We start from the raw sequence: 16612 nt of genomic DNA, 5'->3' as shown, positions 1-16612 counted from the left end.
CCCGAGACAATCTTTTCTTTTGAAGTTATTCCTATTGTATACCAATTATCCTCAACGTTTTATTGATTCCTTTAAACACTCAGATGAAAATCAGACATATCTCAGCAGATGGCTCTACCACTCAATCGGAAGGGTACTAATGCATTCTATTTGGGTGATCATTTTGGCCATATGTATGACAGCCAGGGCTTTTTTTCAGGGGGAACATGGGGTAACTCAGTTCCACCACCTCAGACCCTTTAGTGCCTGCTCACCACAATCACTTGTAAACACAGAAGTCTGGTTTCTGTGTTTACAAGTGACAGCTTTGTAACCCCCTGAACTCTGCACTCTGTATGTGATGCAATCCTGGTATTTAATGCCCCTTTAAGACCCTTCTACTGTTTGTGAAATCTGAACGGGTCGTGGTTGAGTTCCTGCACCTATTTTCTAAGAAAAAAAGCTCTGATGACAGCTATTGTCTCTCTGCTTACTGTATTGGTTACGATTTTTTATACGCATAACTTTTATCGGAATGACATGTATCCTCATCATAAGCTGTATACATTGTGATTTGTCTGAAATAAAGGCATGGCAAGTGATCTTAAGACTACACCACAATTCTAAAGGTCCCGTAAATGATTGTCACTGGCAAATTAAACTACATTCATTTCTAACTCTTTCCCTACTCAAGTTTTTAGTAGATATGTCTATATTCATAAAATACAATACTAATAAAAATTATTGTTTTCTTGGTAAGTTAAAATTAATTTTGCCAAAAAAAAACTTACGTTCTGTAGAAGATCAGCTCAGATGAAGAAACTCATGGTGCTCTCCTCATGCTCAATTACTCCTGTTTGTTTACCTAGTCAAGCAGCTAACTACAGAGAGTAATGATTACCTTGTTGAGCAAGACTAGGCAAACTGACACACCTTGTCCTATCCCTCGAGCTCAGCTCACTGACATACCAAAGAACAAAGGCTCCTGGGATTTGAAGTTCTTTTTTGCGAAGGTAATACTAGACGAAAGGTATGCAGAACTCATTACCCAGAATCCCTTGATGTGAACCTGATTGTACACCTGAAACTACATTAGTAGTTTCGGTTGAAGGAGGAACCAGAGAAGAAAGTGAAGTGTCTTGTCTCTGCAGTATGTCACGTTTGCATTGGAAAGGGACTGTACTGTGAAGCCATAGCCTTAGTATAAAGTTTGCAGTGATGGTAGAATCAGTCTTCTGGGCTTATTAAATAAGGCAAGGAAAACAAAAGTAATCATGCAGAAAGAGAATTAACCAAAATCAACTAATCAGATTTCACTACAGGCATACACCACTTTTTGGTACACAATGGGGTTTATTTACTATCACTGGAGAGTGCAAAATCAGGCTCACTTCTGCATAGAAACCAATCAGCTTCCAGGTTTTATTACCAGGCTTAAATGAACAAGCTGGGGTTAGAAGCTCATTGGTTTATACGCAGAAGTGAGCCTGATTTTGCACTCTCCAGCGATAGTAAATAAACCTCATTGTGTACTTAAAAGAGGGGTATGCCTGTATAGTGTAATCATATAACATAAATTCTCTTTGCCTATATACCGTATTTATCACGGTATAACGCGCTCCCGCGTATACCGCGCACCCCTAAAGTGACCCCCAATCCTGTGGAAAAAAAGTTATTTTTTTACTTACAGTTTTGGTGTCTTGCGCGGCGTCCATCGGCGGCCTCGTCGGGTCCGGCGTCCTTCTGCGGCTTCGGGTGTCCTCTTCGGCGGGTCCGGCATCCTTCTGCTGGTTCGGGTGTCCTTCTGCGGCTTCGGGTGTCCTTCTGCGGCGGGTCCGTTGTCCTCTTCAGCGGGTCCGGTGTCCTCTTCGGCGGGTCCGGCCTCATTCTGCGGCGTCCTCGCGTCCTCCCCGCTCGCAGCATATACCGAGCGCAGTACACTCGGGCAGGCTCGGCAACCGTCGCGCTCACGTCCTGTACGTCCAGGACGTGACCGCGGAAGAAGCCGAGACTGGCCGACTATACCCGAGTGTACTGCGCTCGGTATATGTCGGCGCAGTATTCAAAACTTGGCGCGGGAAAGCGGGTATCGGCGTATATCGCGCACCCACGATTTTGCCCTGATTTTCAGGGCAAAAAAGTGCGCGATATACGGTATATATATATATTGGGGCAGATCCACAAAGATCTGCCCCGGCGCATCGTATATGAGATACGCTACGCCGCCGTACCTTACCTGGCTTTATTTCGAATCCAGGAAGATTTCGCGCCTTAAGTTACGGCGGCGTGGTGTATCTCAAGCGGCGTAACGGCGTAATTCAAATCGGCGATTAGGGTGGCGTGTTTCATTTAAATGAAGCGCGTCCCCGCGCCGAATGAACTGCGCATGCACCGTCCCTAAATTTCCCGCCGTGCTTTGCGCTAAATGACGTTGCAAGGACGTCATTTTTTTTAACATAGGCGTGAATTAAGTCCATCCCGATTCACGGACGACTTACGCAAAAAAAAAAAAATTTAAATTAAACGCGGGAACGACGGCCATACTTAACATGGCAAGTCTAACTATACTCGACAAAATACAAGCTTTAACTATACGCCGAAAAAAGCCGACTAGAGACGCCGTAAAAAAAATGCGATGGCCGCTCGTACGTTCGTGGATCGTCGGAAATAGCTAATTTGTATGCCCGATGCGGAAAACTACGCGAACGCCACACAGCGGATGCCGAAGAATTGCATCTTTGATCCGAAGGCGTACGAAGACGTACACCTGTCGGATCTAACCCAGAAGCCGTCGTATCTTGTTTTGAGGATTCAAAACAACGATACGACGCAGGAAATTTGAAAGTACGCCGGCGTATCAGTAGATACACCGGCGTACTCGCTCTGTGGATCTGCCCCATTACATTCTTTGACAGATGTGTGTTATGCTCATCTCATTTTCTTCTCTATGTAATAGACGGATTTTGTACGTCTCCTGATAGATGTTGCCGTTTATGGAAAGCAGCATTTTAATAGCCATTTTCTGAATTATTTCTATTTTACTCATTTATTTTCTGGAGGATAGCCCTCTATGCCGTAATTGAATGCAGTCTTCTGGGCAAACCTGTGTGCTTATATGGTATGTATTAATCTTCATTTGCAATTATATACTTTCCCCATTTGTAATGAAGGAATATTTCAACTTTATTATTCTGTAATGGATGAAACAAATATTGAAAATTAACTCTGCAGCAATATTTTATTTATTTTCCAGTAAAATGTCTCTATAGGTAACCGTTGACAAAATAGTCTGAGAGACGTTGAGGAAGATTTATTAGAAAAATATGATTTTTATCTTTTTTAATCACTTCAGCCCCAGAAGGTTTTACTCCCTTCCAGACCAGAGGACTTTTTACAATTTGGCACTGCGCTGCGTTAACTGGTAATTGCGCAGTCATGCAATGTTGTACCCAAACAAAATTTGCATCCTTTTTTTCCCACCTGTGCGGTTTTTATTTTTTGTGCTATAAACTAAACAAATATTGAAAATGTTGAAAACAAATAATATTTTCTACTTTTTGTTATAAACAAAAACACAATAAACTCAAATTTAGTCATACATTTGGGCCAAAATGCATTCAGCCACATGTCTCAGGTAAAAAAAAAAAAAAAAAAATCAATAAGCGTATATTTATTGGTTTGTGCAAAAGTTATAGGGGCAGATCCACAAAAGAATTACGCCGGCGTATCTACTGATACGCCGCATAATTTTAAAGTTCCTGCGTCGTATCTTTGTTTTGTATCTACAAAACAAGATACGACGGCATCTGGGATCGATTCGACAGGCGTACGTCTTAGTACATCGTCGGATCTTAGGTGCATTTTTTCCGCCGGCCGCTAGGTGGCGTTTCCGTCAAATTCCGCGTTGAGTATGCGAATTAGCTAGTTACGGCGATCCACGAAAGTACGTCCGGCCGGCGCATTTTTTTACGTCCTTTGCGTTCGGCTTTTTCCGGCGTATAGTTAAAGCTGCTATATGGTGGCGTACTCAATGTTAAGTATGGCCGTCGTTCCCCCCTTCGAAATTTGAATTTTTTACATCGTTTGCGAATAGGGATTTGCGTAGAATGACGTCACGCATTGGCTTGTTCCGGTTTAATTTCGAGCATGCGCACTGGGATACCCCCACGGGCGGCGCATGCGCAGTTCAAAAAAACATCGTCGGGTCATGACGTATTTACATAAAACACACCCCCATCACAGCCATTTGAATTCCGCGCCCTTACGGCGCAAATTCTATGAGGATTTGAAAAAAAAAAAAAAAGTTACGGCGGCGTAGTGTATCTTAGATACCCTACGCCCGGCGGAGAGAAGCGCCGATCTACGTGGATCTGCCCCATAGCGTCTAGAATGTAGGGTAGATTTTCTGGAATTTACGCAGCTTTTAGCTTATGACTGCCTATCTAATTTATTGAGGTGCTATAATGGCAGGGCAGCACAAATCCCCCCAAATGACCCCATTTTGGAAAGTAGACACCCCAAGGAAAATGCTGAGAGGCTTGTTGAGCACATTGAATATTACATTTTTTTGTCACAAAATGCGCCGCAAAAAGAACTGCAGAAATGGATCAAACTACATAGATGTGAACCAGGTAACTGAATAACTCTACGTCTCTAAATATTCCACCTATGTACTCTGATGAAAGATTAGGACATTTTTCTTACTGTTATGGTATTATTACTCTATACCAGTGTTTCTCAACTCCAATCCTCAGGGTGCACGTAAGGTGCACAAAAAGGGATTTTTTTTTCAGGTTTTCCATTATTTTGCACAGGTGATTTGATCTGTTGGGGTGCCTTGAGGACTGGAGTTGAGAAACACTGCTCTATAGTTTGCTTTTAAAGTGGTTCTAAAGGTAGTAGTTTTTTTTTTCTTACCGTAATCTATTCTATGCATTAAAGTAAAAAGCAGCTCCCCCCAGTCCCCCTAAATACTTACCTGAGTCCAATCTCGATTTCGCGATGTGCACAAGAGCAGAGGCTCTCTCAGGTCTCTCCTAATTGGCTCACACAGCCAGTGAGGAGGGAGCTGGGGGATAGGGGAATGCAAGCTGCACTCTGTGGGCCTGATTCCCAAAAAAGCTGCCTAACTTAACTTTCAGCAGTTAAGTTACACTGACTTAAAATCTCTACCTAAGTGCCCGATCTTCAAAGCACTTACCTAGAAATTTCAGGCCGTGTAACTTAAGTGCCGCCGTCGCAAGGCGGTCCTCCTCTCCGGGGGGCGTTTAAAATTTAAATGAGGCGCGCTCCCGCGCCGGCCATACTGCGCATGCGTGTGACGTAATTTTCCCGACGTGCAGCGCGCGAACGTAATTGACGCCGGGCGGCTTTGTGGATTGCGACGGGACACTAAAGTTGCGACGGGTGAAAAAAAATATACGCGCCGGGAAAACAAATAATTATAAAAAAAAATGACAGCGTCGCTCAGCATGCATTCTTGAGAGGGAGAACTCCATGCCAATTTTCAAAGAAAAAAACGGCATGGGTTCCCCCCCCCCAGGAGCATACCAGGCCCTTAGGTCTGGTATGGGTTGTAAGGAGACCCCCCCACGCCGAAAAATCGACCTAGGGGGTCCCCCTACAATCCATACCAGACCCGTATCCAAAGCACGCTACCCGGCCGGCCAGGAAGGGAGTGGGGACGAGCGAGCGCCCCCCCCCCTCCTGAGCCGTGCCAGGCCGCATGCCCTCAACATGGGGGGGTTGGGTGCTCTGGGGCAGGGGGGCGCACTGCGGGCCCCCCCACCCCAGAGCACCCTGTCCCCATGTTGATGAGGACAGGACCTCTTCCCGACAACCCTTGCCGTTGGTTGTCGGGGTCTGCGGGCAGGGGCTTATCGGAATCTGGGAGTCCCCTCAAATAAGGGGGCCCCCAGATACCGGCCCCCCACCCTAAGTGAATGGATATGGGGTACATCGTACCCCTACCCATTCACCTGGAGGCAAAAAGTAAAAGTTAGTAAACACACAACACAAGGGTTTTTAAAATAATTTATTATTCTGCTCCGGAGGCCCCCCCTGTCTTCTTTATTAGCTCTAATACCAGGGGGGCTTCTTCTTCCGCTCTCCGGGGGTCTTCTTCCACTCTCCTGGGGGGTTTCTTCTTCCGCTCTCCGGGGGGGCTTCTCCGCTCTCCGGGGGGGCTTCTCCGCTCTCCGGGGGTCTTCTTCTATCTTCGCCGCTCTCCGCTGTTGACTCGGCGAACCCCGGTTCTTCTGCAGCTGTCCGGTGCCTTCTTCTTCAGCGCTGGCTGCCTGCTATCTTTGTGTGTTAGCTCAATTACTAGCAGGCAGCCAGCGCGGTCTTCTGTGACGTCAGGTTCTTCTTCTCCCCTCTTCCGATGTTGACTCGTCGCCTCTTGCCACTGTAATGATGGAAGCGCGCCTTGCATCCCATTTATATAGGCATCACCGTCCCATCATGCTCCGGTAGGTACCCACGTGGTGGGTGCACGTGGGTAGGCACCCACGTGAATTTAAAAATTGCCGTGGAGTTCTCCCTCAGGAATGCATACCAAATGCCGTCGCTTGAATGGGCCTTTACAAGGTGTGACTAATTTTCCACATTGTAAAACCAGCCCTAGTTTTGCGCAAGCAAAATCGGAACTTACGCAGAAATCACAATGCTGAAATGCTTTGAGAATCTGCTTAAGTCCTCATTTGCATACTCAAAGCTGCATTTCCATGAGAAATGCCCCCAGCGGCGGATGCGGTACTGCATCCTAAGATCTGACCGTGTAAGTGTCTTACACATGTCAGATTTTCTGCCTAACTTTGGAAAAAGCCTTTTGAGGATCGTTTCCAAAGTTAGGCACAGACTGAACAGCAGTTAAGTCTGCGTATCTCTTTTGGGAATCAGGCGCACTGTGTCTTATGGACACACAGAGCCAGCTCGGCAGCAAGCATGCAAGAGTGCCCCTATAGCAAGTGACACTTGGCATAGGGAAGGGGCCAGGAGCGCCGGTGGGGGGACCCGAGAAGAGGAGGATCAGGGCTGCCCTCTGCAAAACTATTGCTCAGAGCAGGTAAGTATGACATGTTTGTCATTTTCCAAAAAAGTAAAAACTGTGGGCCAAATCCTCAAAAGAGATACGATGGAGTAACTGCTGTTACTCCGTCGTATACCTGGTCCTAATTATGGAACTGATCCACAGAATCAGTTTCCCATAGTTAGGACGAAGATCAGACATGTGTAATTGAATTACACTGCCGGATCTTAGGATGCAGTACCGCATCCGCCGCTGGGGGCATTTTGCGTCGAAATGCCGCCTCGGGTATGCAAATTAGGACTTACGGAGATCCACGAAGCTTTTCAGCTTCGTTTTTTCTCCGTAAGTTTTATTTTGCTGACGCAAAATTAGGGCTGCTTTTACAAGGTGTAAACTGTTTACACCTTGTAAAAACAGACCTTTCTTACTCGCGACGCGATTTTTTTTAAATTTACATTTTTTTTTTTGGCGCCGTATCTTTTTTTTTACCCGACGCAACTTTATTGTCCCGTCGCAATCCACAAAGCCCGACGTAACGTAATTTTGCGCTATGCACGTCGGGAAAATGACGTCACGAGCATGCGCAGTACGGCTGGTGCGGGAGCGAGCCTCATTTAAATTGTAATCGCCCCCTGGAGAAGAGGAACGCCTTGCGCCGGCCCGATTTAAGTTACACCGCTCAAAATTTCTAGGTAAGTGCTTTGCGGCGGTGTAACTTAAATGGAAAAAGTTACGTTGCGCCACTTTTTTGAGGATTAGGCCCTGTGCCTTTACAATCACTTTAAGAAATGACCATTAACATGTCATAAATGGCTGACGGCTTCAACACTAAATATTGTTAGCGTTTTTTTTTATTTGTAATTTTTTTTTTTATTAGTACACTAATATGCAGAAAATGTTGTTTCTGTTCAAAAGACATCAGTCGTTAGAAATAGTATGCAAGGCACAGTAGTGACATGGGGTGCAGTAGGAGGAACTCCAGTGCTTTGCTGGAGGCCATGAATCTGACACTCTCAAAGGAGTGTTGGTTGAAGATGATGCTCCTGACGCCAGAGCTCTGTAAGAGAGAAGCACCAAAATATGTAAATTTGACACCAATAGCAGGAATACACGGTTAGAAAATTTATCGATCGCTCAACGGTGTTCGATAGTCGAAATTGTCGCCAACATTGACCAATTCAAAAAAATCTTTAACTGCTTAAGGACCGCCTCCTGTATATTTACGTCAGCAGAGTGGCACGGACAGGCATAGGTACATACAGGTACGTCCCACGTGTGGTATGCCGTGTGGTCGTGCGCACCGCCGCCGGCACGCGCGACCCTGCCGCTTTCTCCGTGAGCCCAATCGTTGTTCCCGTGGACTTGATCACTGCGGGGACACTCGCGATCGTCTCACGGAGAGATAGGGCGGGGAGATGCTTGTGTAAACAAGCATCTCCCCGCTCTGCCTAGTGACAATGACACTGATCTCTGCTCTGTGAAGACGGAGCAGAGAACAGTGTCATGTGACACACAGCCCATCCACCCTACAGTAGGAATCACTCACTAGGGCACACTTAACCCTACACCGCCACCTACTGGTTAACCCCATCACTGCCAGTGACTTTTTTACAGTAATCAGTGCATTTTTATAGCACTGATAGCTGTAAAAATGGTCCCAAAAATTTATCAAAATTGTCTGATGTGTCCGCCATAATGTCGCAATCATGATAAAAATTGCTGATCGCCGCCATTACTAGTAAAAAAAATTATTAAAAATGCCATAAAACTACCCCCTATTTTGTAGATGCTATAACTTTTGTGCAAACCAATCAATAAACACTTATTGCGATCTTTTTTTAACAAAAATATGTAGAAGAATATATATCAGCCTAAACTGAGGGAGAAAAAAAAATATATTTTTTGGGGATATTTATTATAGCAAAAAGTAAAAAATATTGCATTTTTTTCAAAATTGTCGCTCTATTTTTGTTTAAAGTGCAAAAAATAAAATAAAAACCACATAAGTGATCAAACACCACCAAAAAAAATCTCTATTAGTGGAAAAAAAGGATGTAAATTTTGTTTGGGAGCCACGTCGCATGACTGCAAAATTGTCAGTTAAAGCGACGCAGTGCCGAATCGCAAAAAGGGGCCTGGTCCTTTAGCAACAAAATGGTCCGGGGCTGAAGTGGTTAAAGGAGCAATCGTTTTATACGTAGTGTTGACTTCTCACGTACAAGTGGGGTCATCTACTAGTTCCGCTCATGCGTGATGTTCAAGAGATGTTTTACGGACGACCTTCACACCAACTAATAGAATATCATTCATTCGCAAACGATGCAACACAGTTTTTCAATTTTTTCAATCTGTCTTTTTCATTCACAATATGAATATCAGGTATTACTTGCTGGGCATCGAGTAGAAAATCGTCTGTTTGTTCGCAGAATGGAAATTTGTGCACGATTTTCTTATTGTGTATTCCTGCCATTAGGCCCTATGTTGAAAATTGTAATCTACTGTTATACTGTATTCATATGCAACATATATATTGTGTAGATTTCATATGGCAGCTGGAGTGTAGAACCCTATACAATATGTATTAGATGCAGAAGCGCATCAATCTCCTTGTACAGAAATCCAAACATTGCTTCACGTTAGTCTTGATGATCTTGGAGTTTAACTTATAGGACAAAATAAACAGCAGAGACAAACACAAAATCAAACACATTTTAATAGGACTTTCTATTAAGTGCTTAGAAGTATCGATCTGTTAATTTCTTTTTTTTATAAATTCTTTGTTTATTTCAAAAGTTACGTTTACAGCATATAACATTTCAATATTATCAGAAAATTGGGAGTGAGATGGATACACACCTCCTATTCCTCCTCCCACTTTTATCCTGTAATCGTAATACTTTCCATTTTCCTCGCTGTCTTTCTATCTTTTGTTACCCATTATCCCCCCTCCCCTTTCCACCCACCCATAAAGAAAAAATATATATATATATGAGAGAAAAAAAAATACCATTGAAAGTTCCTGCTGGCCGTTCGCATCCCCCCGTCCCCTTACCCCTCCCTGTATCTCACATAAGGAGCCCATATCGCCTGGTATCTCTCATCTTGGTCTTTCAATGCCATTGTTAGATTTTCCATTTGTTGTATCTCTGCTACTTTTGCAAGCCATTGTACTTTCGATGGAGGAGTCTCCTGTTTCCACAGGGCGGGGATGCACGCTCTCGCTGCTATAATAAGATGTCTTATCAACGAGTTTTTATATTTTTCCGATGACAGTGGGATATCTAGTAATAGAACTGCCGATGGTCTATCCGTTAAATTAATTCCTGTTATTATGATAATTGTTTCTGTTATCGTTTTCCAAAATTCCTGTATTTTCCTACATTCCCACCAGATATGTACTAGTGTCCCTTCCGCTTCGAGACATCTCCAGCAGATATCTGAAGTCTCTGGATATATTCGGTGTAATACTGCTGGTGTTCTGTACCATCTTGTTAATATTTTGTATCCACCTTCCTCATACTTACTAGCTACTGATGCCTTGTGGGTAAATCGAAATATCCTGTCTTTTTGTTCTTGGGTAAATGTTAGTCCAAGATCTCTCTCCCATGCTCGTATGAACGTAAATTCTTGTGGTCTGTCTAGTTTAATTAACGTTGCATAAAAATAAGACAGAGAGTGTCTTACTGTGTTCCCATCCAGACAAATCCGTTCAAATTTAGACGGGGGTCTTACTTCTGGGAAGGTATCTGCCTTTGTTCGAAGGAATGCTTCTAATTGAAGCTGCCTTAGAAAATCTAATTCTGGTATACCTTCTCTTTCAATCTCTCTCCTTGTCATTAGATGATTATCTTTTGAGAAATGTATAATTCTACTTATACCCCTCTGTCGCAAGGCCTTAAACCTTGGGTCTATCATTACTATTTGAAAAGCCATCGTCCCTAAGACCGGTGTCAGTGGGCTTGGGTATTTTGATATCATCGTTCTTTCAAAAATCTTTTTAGTAATCCGTCTGGTGGCTCCTATTATTGGATGTTTCTTTACCTCTGTTGTTATTTCGCTATCTGGGATCCATGCCATTCCTTCTAGTGGGACCTCTACTGTCGCTTGTTCCATTCTTATCGAGGGTTTTTTATTGCGGGCAGGATCTGTTCATTTCAATACACCTTTCATTCACATAGTGCCAGTGGGTGTAAAAAACACGTGCCGAGCATTTACAATGTCTATTGTGAGAAAAAATCCCTTCCAATCTAGACTGGATTGCTATAACTCCCTCTACTATGGTCTCCCTTAGACAGAACTACTTTTGCAGCTAGTACATAATGCAAATGCCAGGCTATTTAACCACCAACCCCATCACTGCCATATTGCCATAATACTCCGCTTCTGGCACTGGCTACCAATTAAAGGAGTTGTAAAGGGGAAAAAAAATTTGGGCTAAAATTAATGTCTGCAAGTTAGACAGACAGAATAGTGTAATGATTCTGTTAAAAAACAAGTAAATACCTATTAAATTCCTTCATCTATATCACCTCCGGCGTTCTAGTTTCTGTTCTCTCATTCACTTCCTGGTTTGCGGCGCCCGTTCATGTAAGAACTACATTTCCCAGTATGCATTGTGGCACGCCCAGTAATTCACACCTCCTTGAAGTCTCTAAGGCCTCGTTCACACAACCGAGGAACTCGTCGGAAAAGACACATCGCTTTCCTCGACGAGTTCCTTGTTAGGCTAGTCGAGGAACTCGACAAGCTTGCTTTGCGTACACACGGTCAAGACAAAATCTCCTCGTTCTCAAACGCGGTGACGTACAACACATACAATGGCAGGGGAAGTTCGATTCCACTGGCACAATCCTGGGGGCTGCTTTTGCTAATCTCATGTTACTGCATGTTAAGTAAAAGTTTGTCAAGAGACAATTTGCGCTTTTCAGTCTGTTACAGCGTGAAAAATGTGTTTTCTCCATTACAAACGCTACTTTTACTCCCGTCCCATACTTTATTCTGAGCATGAGCGGGTTTCTTAGCATACACACGCTTGAGTTTCTCGTCAAAAACCAGCCCGACGAAGAACACAATAAGGAAATTGAGACTCCCGTCGAGGAAAAAGAGAACTTGTTCTCTTTTTTTCTCGTCGAGTTCCTCGACAGTTTCCTCAATGAAGAACGTATACGCGACCGTTTTCCTCGGCAAAAAAAGCTCTCCCACCCAGTTTCTTGATGGATTCTGTCGAGTTTCTCGGTCATGTGTACGAGGCTTAACATGTAGAGAGCGTCCTGCCGCACAGATGTAGTTCCCAGGGGGCAAGCACGTCACTGACCACCGCAGTAAAGCCTCCCTTCACTGTGGTGAGTTACAATCAGACAAGCAGGAAGTGAACAGAACAGAGAAGAAATAGAGCAACTTCTGAGCAAAAATTAACAATGAGGAATTGAAAAGAGGTGTCTGCAGGTAAAAAAATCCTTTACAGCCCGTTTAAATGCAGTATTTCCTCTAAAATTGTCTTACTCACCTATAAAGCCCTAAATAACCTGAGCCCCCACGCTCGCTAATGCCTGCATGGAAGGCAGAGGCCTTAGTCAGCATTAGGTAGGCACTCCAAACTTAGAAGCAAGCCAGATACTCTTGCACAGTTTAACACAGTTTAAATATGTGGCCATTCTTCTTACACTGTTAACACTACTACATTATGGATACAACTCCAGTTAGAGGTCACCTCTCCCCAGCTGTGCTGCATTTGTGAGCTGGTACCACAGAGCTTGCGCTGGTCTCCAACAACTCAGCCGTCCTGTCACCTCACTCCCAGTGACTATAACCCAAACGTTGCTGTTTTATACAGGAAACACACTTCTTCATAGCTCCATGCTGTTTTTTCTCACCCTTTTACATCTTTCTCTCTCCATGACTCCTTCGCTCTTTCCATGTTGTCCGCTTCCTGGCTGGTTGGTTGATTAGACATGTGGCACAAGTATGATAGTCATTAGCAATGGCAATCTAGCCTCCTTAAGACAGCTTCTCTGCTCGCTGGACCTCTGTACTGCTCTATATTCTTTAACTTTTCCTGTCCTCTTGAATAAGCCCTGTTCTTTTGGTATGCCTTGCATGCTTCCTTTAGACTTTAGACCAGGCAGTTAAACTGAGCAACAAGTTATTCTACTGGAGTAGTTAAAACTAGTACAGAAGCAGCTTTCTGCATTCTTCATTCCTGACAATGTTCTCTAAGTGCTCCTGTTAAGCCTCGTACACATGACCGAGGAACTCGACGGGCGAAACACATCGTATTCTTAGTCGAGTTCCTTGTTAGGCTGTCGAGGAACTCGACAAGCCAATTTTCTCCATTCCCGTCTAGGAAATAGAAAACATGCTCTCTTTTTGGCAGTTTCTGACAGTTTCCTCGATGAAAATGTACACACGACCGGTTTCCTCGGCAAAAAAATATCTCCCAGCAAGTTTCTTGCTGGTTTTTGCCGAGAAACTCGGTTGTGTGTACGAGGCCTGATAATGTCTCATGAGGTAGTCATACCTGAGTTAGGTAGTAAAGTCCATAAAAAGTTCCTTGCAGACCAGAGTCCATTATTGACTGTAAATCCATATGAGGTAGCAATAATCCTTAAATGTCTTGCATCAGGTAGTACAAGTCCATGTAGGTCCACACCACATGGAACCCCGACTGGGACATTCGAACACTGTTAAAGTCTATGGAACTCGACATGAGAAATCAAAAGTGCGAATTTTAAAGGCTAATATGCAAGTTATTGTCCTAAAAAGTGTTTGGGGACCTGGGTCCTGCCCCAGGGGACATGTACCAATGCATTTTTTTTTTTTTAAACTGATGTTTTTCGTGAGCAGTGATTTTAATAATGCTTAAAGTGAAACAATAAAAGTGAAATATTCCTTAAAATTTTGTACCTGGGGGGGGGGTGGATAGCATGCCTGTAAAGTAGCGCATGTTTCCCATGTTTAGAACTGTCCCTGCACAAAATGCAATTTTTGAAGGAAAAAGGGTAATTTAAAATTGCCGGGTCGAGGCAATACAGAGAAAAGTCAATGAAAAAAGCGTGACTCCGTCCCCCTCTGACATAAGGGGAAACGCCTGGCTTTCCAATTGACGTGGACGGGTGGTTTCTGTTGCATCAGGGGGGTCACCCATCCACGTCACTGGGAAAGCCTGGCGTTTCCCCTTGCGTCAGAGGGGGACGGGGTCATGTGACGGGTGGCCCCACCCTCAGCTACATAAGAGCTGTCAGGCTAGCGCCACGTCATTCCCGGGGTGTCTCCGGTGGAGTCAGGATTGTGTGCATCAGGATCGTGTGTTCCTCGCTGGATATCATCGCTGGAGAGTGGAGATCACTCATCACTGGATACCGAGAATGGATTCCATCGCTGGAGTCATGGAGATCGAGAGTGGATTACATTGCTGGAATCCTTTACATCGTTCGACTCAAGCTCACCCCTAGGTGGTAAAGCAGGTGGTAGCTGCATCCTCGGCAGCATGCATCTTCTCTTCCCATACAGAGAGCAAAGATCACCTTTCACTTATACACAGTTTATATACAAATAGTGCAATGCTACTATTAAAGTGAAAATATATCTCTATCACTGATATAATCCTAGAAGTATAAATATGAATACAAATAAACAATTATCCAAAATCACATTTGATAAATGTTTCTTTTAGAATTTCCTGTGCAAAGCCACAAAAATGTGCCATAAAATATAAATTCCAAATCAATGTTCTTCATTCTTCATCTTCATTTAATTTCACAGTGCATAATCCCTTTCTCTCAATAATGTGCCACCTCCACAGTTTAAGATGTACAGTCACCTTAATACACCTTAATACAGCAGATAATAAGCCCTAAAGACTTTTCCTTAGTCTTATGTATCGATACTTGATGCCTGGGTCACTTGTCAGCATGCCACACACTCCTTAACCACTTAAGGACCACCTCCTGCACATATACGTCAGCAGAATGGCACGGCTGGGCACATGTACGTACAGGTACGTCCTGAACATGTACCCAGCCGTGGGTCGCGCGCGCTCCCGAAACCCGATCCGATCCAAATGCATTTTTTGCTGTGAAAATGACAATGCTCCCAAAAATGTGTCAAAATTGTCTGAAGTGTCCGTCATAATGTCGCAGTCATGAAAAAAAATCGCTGATCGCCGCCATTAGTAGTAAAAAAAAAAAAATTATAAAAATGCAATAAAACTATCCCCTATTTTGTAAACGCTATACATTTTGTGCAAACCAACCGATAAACGCTTATTGCAATTTTTTTTACCAAAAATATGTAGAAGAATATGTATCGGCCTAAACTGAAGAAAAATTTTTTTTTATATATATTTTTGGGGGATATTTATTATAGCAAAACGTTTTTTTGTTTATAGCGCAAAAAATAAAAACCGCAGAGGTGATCAAATACCACCAAAAGAAAGCTCTATTTGTGGGACAAAAAGGACGCCAATTTTGTTTGGGAGCCACGTCGCACGACCGCGCAATTGTCAGTTAAAGCGACGCAGTGCCGAATCGCAAAAAGGGGCAAGGTCCTTTAGCTGCATTTTGGTCCGGGTCTTAAGTGGTTAATCTGCATATAACGATCTCCAGCTGGATAGCTCAATATGATCATGCAGAAAAAAGGGTATGCAATAGTGCTTTTTGTTTAAAAAAAACTTTAACTATTTGCGGACCGCCTGCCGTTGTTGTACGTCGGTACTTTGAATACCAGGGTTATGGCAGCAGATAGGTATCCTCTTCAACGGCAGGCGGTCCCTTGATCAAACGTCCCTTCCGCCCAATAGTCACTAAAGGGATCTTTTTTTGCATTTAAGTATAAATGTGAGATCTGAGGTCTTTTTGACCCCAGATCTCACATTTAAGAAGTCCTGTCATGCTTTTTTCTATAACAAGTGATATTTACATTCCTTGTAATAGGAATAAATGTGACCCAATTTTTTTTTCTCTAAAGGACAGTGTAAAAATACCTGTGTTTTTTAAAACAAAAGGGAGTGTATCTACATTTATGTTTTAATAAATTGGCTTATTTTAAAGGGGATTATGCTATTGGGATCTTTCTTCCATTTCATACATCCCTATATTGAGCTTACTAAAGGAGAAGGTCACACCACAATCCATCTGTAAACACCAAAGAGGGACACTCTGAGGATTGCTGCATTTGATTCATTCATGCTGTAACCTTAAGGTGAGGGGCTTGTACACATTTAGGTGTCACTACAGTGGATTTGGCCTATCATCGGCCAATTCTTTCTTGGTGGAGGGATATAACACTCATCTCAACATTGTTTGACTGTCACAGTATCTTCTGGGACTGGTTTACACGTTTAAGATACTCTTATCTACTCTTATCTAGAGTGTGCATTGAACCTTTTATTTATATTTATGCTCATTATTGTTATATGTCATTATCTATTTCAAGATTGCACGCTAGTTATAGTTCACTGTTTATTAGTATGTGATTGGCTTCAGGTTGCCACCACCAGGTATTGATGACCTTTGTATGACTTTGTACTTTAGCACACTTTGTATGACTTTAGTACTTATGATTGTATAGATTAGGGATGAGCCGAACACCCCCGGTTCGCAGCAG

At 43.3% G+C, this 16612-nt stretch overlaps 1 protein-coding gene across 2 annotated transcripts in view; it reads right to left on the bottom strand.

Annotated features, from left to right (window-relative positions):
• Positions 1–902, bottom strand: part of MACC1 (MET transcriptional regulator MACC1) — a 73979-nt gene extending 73077 nt beyond the window's left edge. For both annotated transcript variants that reach the window (XM_040352819.1, XM_040352820.1), the window contains exon 1: positions 771–902. The gene's annotated coding sequence lies outside the window, so the exon portion shown is untranslated. The remainder of the gene's footprint in view (positions 1–770) is intronic.
• Between the last annotated feature and the right edge of the window lie 15710 nt (positions 903–16612).

This window comes from Rana temporaria, chromosome 5, assembly GCF_905171775.1.
Source record: "Rana temporaria chromosome 5, aRanTem1.1, whole genome shotgun sequence".
Taxonomy (NCBI): Eukaryota; Metazoa; Chordata; class Amphibia; order Anura; family Ranidae; genus Rana; species Rana temporaria.
The sequence above is the reverse complement of the archived record's forward strand: the minus strand, read 5'-3'. Positions and strand labels throughout refer to the sequence as shown.